The following is a 5959-nucleotide window of genomic DNA, read 5'->3' as shown; positions in this document are numbered from 1 at the left end:
TTCATACCCATAAGTATTGTGTGAGTGTTAGCAATTGTGAAAGACTAAGTGATAGTTGAGTATGTGGACTTGCTGAAAAGCTCTTATATTGACTCTTTCCTATGTTATGATAAATTGCAATTGCTCCAATGGCTGAGATTATAGTTTGTTAGTTTTCAATGAAGTTTCTGATTCATACTTGAAATTGTGAAAGAATTGTTACTTTAGCATAATAAATTATATGACAATATATATATGTTGTTGTTCTAAGAATGATCATGATGCCCTCATGTTCGTACTTTATTTTATCGACACCTCTATCTCTAAACATGTGGACATATTTTTCGATATCGGCTTCCGCTTGAGGACAAGCGTGGTCTAAGCTTGGGGGAGTTGATACATCCATCTTGCATCATGCTTTTATATCGATATTTATTGCATTATGGGTTGTTATTACACATTATGTCACAATACATATACCTATTCTATCTTATTTTACAAGATTTACATGAAGAGGAAGAATGCCGGCAGCTGGAACTCTGGGCTGGAAAAGGAGCAAATATTAGAGACTATTCTGCACAACTCCAAAAGTCGTGAAACTCCACGGGAGTCATTTTTAGAATATATAAAAAATATTGGGCGAAGGAAGCACCAGATGGAGGGCCCCCACCATCCATGAGGGTGGGGGCGCGCCCTACCCCCTTGGGCGCGGCCCCCTGTCTCATGGGCCCCCTGGCAGGCCTCCGGTGCCCATCTTTGGCTATATGAAGTCTTTTGCCCTGGAAAAAAATTGTAAGCAAGCTTTTGGGACCAAACTCTGCCGCCACAAGGCGGAACCAATCTAGGGCTCCGACAGAGCTGTTCTGCCGGGGAAACATCCCTCCGGTAGGGGGAAATCATCACCATCGTCATCACCGTCGATCCTCTCATCGGAGGGGGTCAATCTCCATCAACATCTTCACCAGCACCATCTCATCTCAAACCCTAGTTCATCTCTTGTATCCAATATTTGTCTCAAAACCTCAGATTGGTACCTGTGGGTTGCTAGTAGTGTTGATTACTCCTTGTAGTTGATGCTAGTTGGTTTATTCGGTGGAAGATTATATGTTCAGATCCTTTATGCATATTAATACCCCCTCCGATTATGAACATGAATATGATTTGCGAGTAGTTACGTTTGTTCCTGAGGACATGGGAGAAGTCTTGCTATAAGTAGTCATGTGAATTTGGTATCCGTTTGATATTTTGATGAAATGTATGTTGTCTCTCCTCTAGTGGTGTCATGTGAACGTCGACTACATGACACTTCACCATTATTTGGGACTAGGGGAAGGCATTGGGAAGTAATAAGTAGATGATGGGTTGCTAGAGTGACAGAAGCTTAAACCCTAGTTTATGTGTTGCTTCGTAAGGGCCTGATTTGGATCCATATGTTTCATGCTATGGTTAGATTTACCTTAATACTTCTTTTGTAGTTGCGGATGCTTGCAAGAGGGGTTAATCATAAGTGGGATGCTTGTCCAAGGAAGGGCAGTATCCAAGCACCGGTCCACCCACATATCAAATTATCAAAGTACCGAACGTGAATCATATGAGCGTGATGAAAACTAGCTTGACGATAATTCCCATGTGTCCTCGGGAGCGCTTTCCTTTATATAAGAGTTTGTCCAGACTTGTTCTTTGCTACAAAAAGGATTGGGACATCTTGCTGCACTTTATTTACTTTTATTACTTGTTACCCATTACAAATTACCTTATCACAAAACTATCAGTTACTGATAATTTTAGTGCTTGCAGAGAATACCTTACTGAAAACTGCTTATCATTTCCTTCTGCTCCTCATTGGGTTCGACACTCTTACTTATAGAAAGGACTACGATAGATCCCCTATACTTGTGGGTCATCATTTCCCTCCACATTTCCAAAATTTTGGCCTACCGCCAAAATATCTACCCCGACCCCCTTCCCCACCCCCTTTTCTCCCCAACCACAAGTCACATTCCCCCTGTTTCCTCCTTCCTTCCTTCCTTCCTTGCTAAGATATAGCCGCTTCCTCGCTCTCGCCGTCTCGCATCCTACTGTCGAGGTCGCCATGGTCTTCTTCAAAGACCTCTCTAGCGGTTCCTCCTCCGGTGATGACTCCTTCTCTACCCGGGCATGCATCTCTTCTCTCTCTCGGGCTATGACTTGGAATGAAGCATTTTTACCTGGCGGTCGATTTGAGTCATTTCTTCCTCTTGTAGCTCCCTAGGACCATCAGTGGCAACGAATGGAGTTGGGTGGTTGAAGATCTATCTGCTCGTTGTCACCATCAATCTCCATGCTTGAAGCTAGTTGCGTTTGATTCTGTGGACAGTGGGAGGAAGTTTCTGGCATGTGCAGAGAAGGTTAGACCCTCTTTCGTTGTTACAAATCATTTGTTAGATGTGATTCAGACACTGTCATGGTCCCAACCCATTCATACCACACCTTCAACCAAACGCATCCTAAGACAGTGTCACAGTTTGTACCTAGTATCTTATATTGTTGTCATCTCATCAGGTGCCATTAGACAATTATTTGGCACCGCTTCTGCAGTTTGTGCAGCCAACTTTGGTCCACACATACGAGCAGCCAAGAAATAAAATACTAAATCTTTATGGCACAAAGGAACTGGGCATCGGAGCAACTACGTGTTCCGGAGTCCGGGTCCCTAAATTTTTTTCCCGCTGCATCGGCTCGCCAGTGCAGGGCACCGATGCGAGATGTAGCAACAGTTGTCTTTACCTCGGTTTTGGCATACATAGTGGACGACCTTAGTGCTATTAGTTCTATGTTACTAAATTTGTGCATGTACACACCTGTTAGTATCAATTTGATGTCATCCAAACATTGTCGCTATGATGTTGCAGTTATATTTACCTTCCTCATAAAATGTTCAATTTGTTATTTATTGTACATGAGTAAGAACTTGTAGCATCATTGTAGTTAATTATAGCTTCTGATGTTCTAGAATTTGGTTGTTGTCTCAGTACCAATTATTTCATTTGCACATTGATCTTTTTGAGAAGATATGTCATAATTGACATGTTTCTTCAGTTTTTCAAAATAGGCATTGCTGATTTTCTATGTTGCTATAAACCCATTTCCCCTACAATTGTTACCGCTCTAGTTTTTAGATATTATAGGATGAACGTAAGTGTTCTTACTTGGAGTGGGTTGATCAAGAGTGGCCACAGTCTTTGAAGATGTGCCTAGCGAAGCTCTGGAGCATGTATGAGGAAGAGAACGGACATAGGCTTACAGAAACTATTTTCAACACTGAAGAATATTTGAAGATGCGGAATAAAAAGTTGAAGGTGGAGAATGAGCTCAGATTTTCTAAACCAGACTTTGCTAAGATGGTGTTGGCGAAGGAGGAGGCACTTTCCCAGTTGGCTCATGCAAAACAGGTTCTTACTGAACTGAAAGCAGAGGTAGATAAGACGAGCCGGGATGATCTCGATTAGGAAAATGAATATATTGTTCTTATGAAGTTGAACTAGCTATATGTTGTACTGTGTTGTTTTCATGTAGCTACCGTACTGTGATGTTATAATATATTTATGTGCCTGATATGAAATTGGCAAACAACTGTTCGATATGAAATGTGAATTTGTGTAATACTGGAATTATTAATTGTAAACTAATAAACCTGCTAAATGTGTCATGGACCTTTGCAAAGCAGTAAAAGCGCTTGCGATGGATAGCCCAATGCCACACAGTTTTCTTCATCAAATCGTGTGCGATATAGTTGATAAAAGCAAACAGTTAACCAAGGCAGACCGTGTGTGATAGTTACACCTTTCACACATGAGCCTACACATAAAACTGTGTGGGATATACGTACGAACGGAAACGTTTTCCCTGGATTAACTGTGTGGGATTTACATAATACGGAAACGTATTCCTTGGATTGACTGTGTGTGATATACATACGAACGGAAATGTTTTTTTGGGATCCACCGTGTGGGATGTACATACCTATGGAAATGATTTTCTCGGATTACCGTGTGGGATGTACATACCTATGGAAATGATTGGATTTCGATGCCTCGCCCAATCGCACACGGCCCAAGCCTGTGTCCCAGGAGGGCCTATCCCCGACGATTTCTGGGTCGCGTGGTAAGGACCCCCCCCCCTATCACCCACACTCACTTGGCGATGGTTCCAAATGCCATCGCGGAAAGGGGTTAAAAACTGTTTGTATAGCACCGACGCATACCAGTGTCATTCTTTATTTATATTGGTTTAATATATACTGTATCCCAACTTCTCCATGGTTCATACCCCCGATACTACCCATAGATTCATCAAAATAAGCAAACAACACATAGAAAACAAAATATGTCAAAAATAGAACAATGTGTAGCAATCTGGAAACTTCGAATACTTCTGTAGCTCCAATTTTTTTAAAAAAAATTAGGACAACCTAGGCAATTTGTATATCAATCTTGTGCAGAAAAATCAGGATTTTATCACGCTTCTGTGATTAATGAAAATTATTTTAATGGGTGCAAAAGTTTTTGTTTTTCAACAAGATCAAACCAATTATAACTGTAAGCCATCCCAAAGGTCTTAGTTGGCTCAAACACTAATTGAAACATCAAAACACAATTACTACAGAGGTAATAATGTGTATTTTCATAAAAATAGAATATAAAAATAACGGGTTGTCTCCCAACAAGCTCTCTTCTTTAAAGCCTTTTAGCTAGGCATTGAATATTTTAATGATGCTCACATGAAAGACAAGAATTGAAGCACATGGAGAGCAACATATAGCATGTGAAAACACATCTAAGTCTAACATACTTCCTATGCATAGGCATCTTATAGGCAAACAAATTATCAAGGCAAGCAAAAACTGGCATATGCAAGCAGAGGCGGAGCCACAGGGGGGGCGAGCGGGGGCCAGACCCCCCTATCGATCGGCCCCCCTCAACAATACTCAGCAGGGACTACGTTGGATTTGCAGGAGGATATGTTGCCTAGTTTGTTTATTCCTAATTATTATCTGGCCATTAGCAAACACGTTGGCCTGACCTCTACGTACGCAGTGTTAAATAGCCCAAACCCACAATTGTTAGCCCACAAACCACGTAATATAATCGGTTCGATGTGCTGGTCTGTGGGCCTCGAGAATACTTATCGATTGGACAAGTACACATCCTTTTGCCATCTGTTTGCGCAACTCCATCTCGATCGTTTTCGCAGCCGCCGCCGCCGCCGTGGCGGAGCTAGGGCTTAATCGAGCGGCAGACCACCACTCCATCAGCATCAGTGACGAGCTGACCGATGAAGGTGCAGCTTCCGCCCGCTGGTATGAGTCTACTACATCATGTACTCATTGAAAAACGTCTCTGCCTCTCACAGGTCACAACACGGCTTGTGGGTCTGCCTAATCTCAACCAAAGGTATGCTACATAGATATATTATTTTACATTTAGAGTATACAAACTACTTCCTTCGTTTTAAATTATTTTTCTTAGATTTTTCTACATACAAATGTATCTAGATATGTTTTATTATTAAATAAATCTGTATACAGATAAATTTAATGCAAATAATTTAGGACGGAGATTGTAATAGTTAGATTCAATTACAAATGATATACATGCTTTTGCTTTTATACTAACTAGAAGTCTAAAATTGCCTAAAGAATGAGAGGAAGAAGAGACCACCAATACCTAATAGTTGAAGCCATTTGTTTTAACCACCGGGTCTACTAATGAGAATGCAGAGCAGCATGTATATATTTTAGGAGTGAAATCACTACAAAGCTTGACGTTTGATGGTTTGATGGGCCTGTTGTTCATAGATATAATTTAAGCTAATAAAATGTAGCTATTTCAATATAATTGCAAGAAAAAATTGGCATCGTTTGTTTGACATCGACGCTATATTTAAGAATCGATACACTTTGGTCCTGCATTTCTTGCATGTGCATTGTTCTCTTCGCCCC

This window comes from Triticum dicoccoides, chromosome 4A (genome assembly GCF_002162155.2).
Source record: "Triticum dicoccoides isolate Atlit2015 ecotype Zavitan chromosome 4A, WEW_v2.0, whole genome shotgun sequence".
In the NCBI taxonomy this organism is placed as follows: domain Eukaryota; kingdom Viridiplantae; phylum Streptophyta; class Magnoliopsida; order Poales; family Poaceae; genus Triticum; species Triticum dicoccoides.
This window is presented reverse-complemented; position numbering follows the sequence as displayed.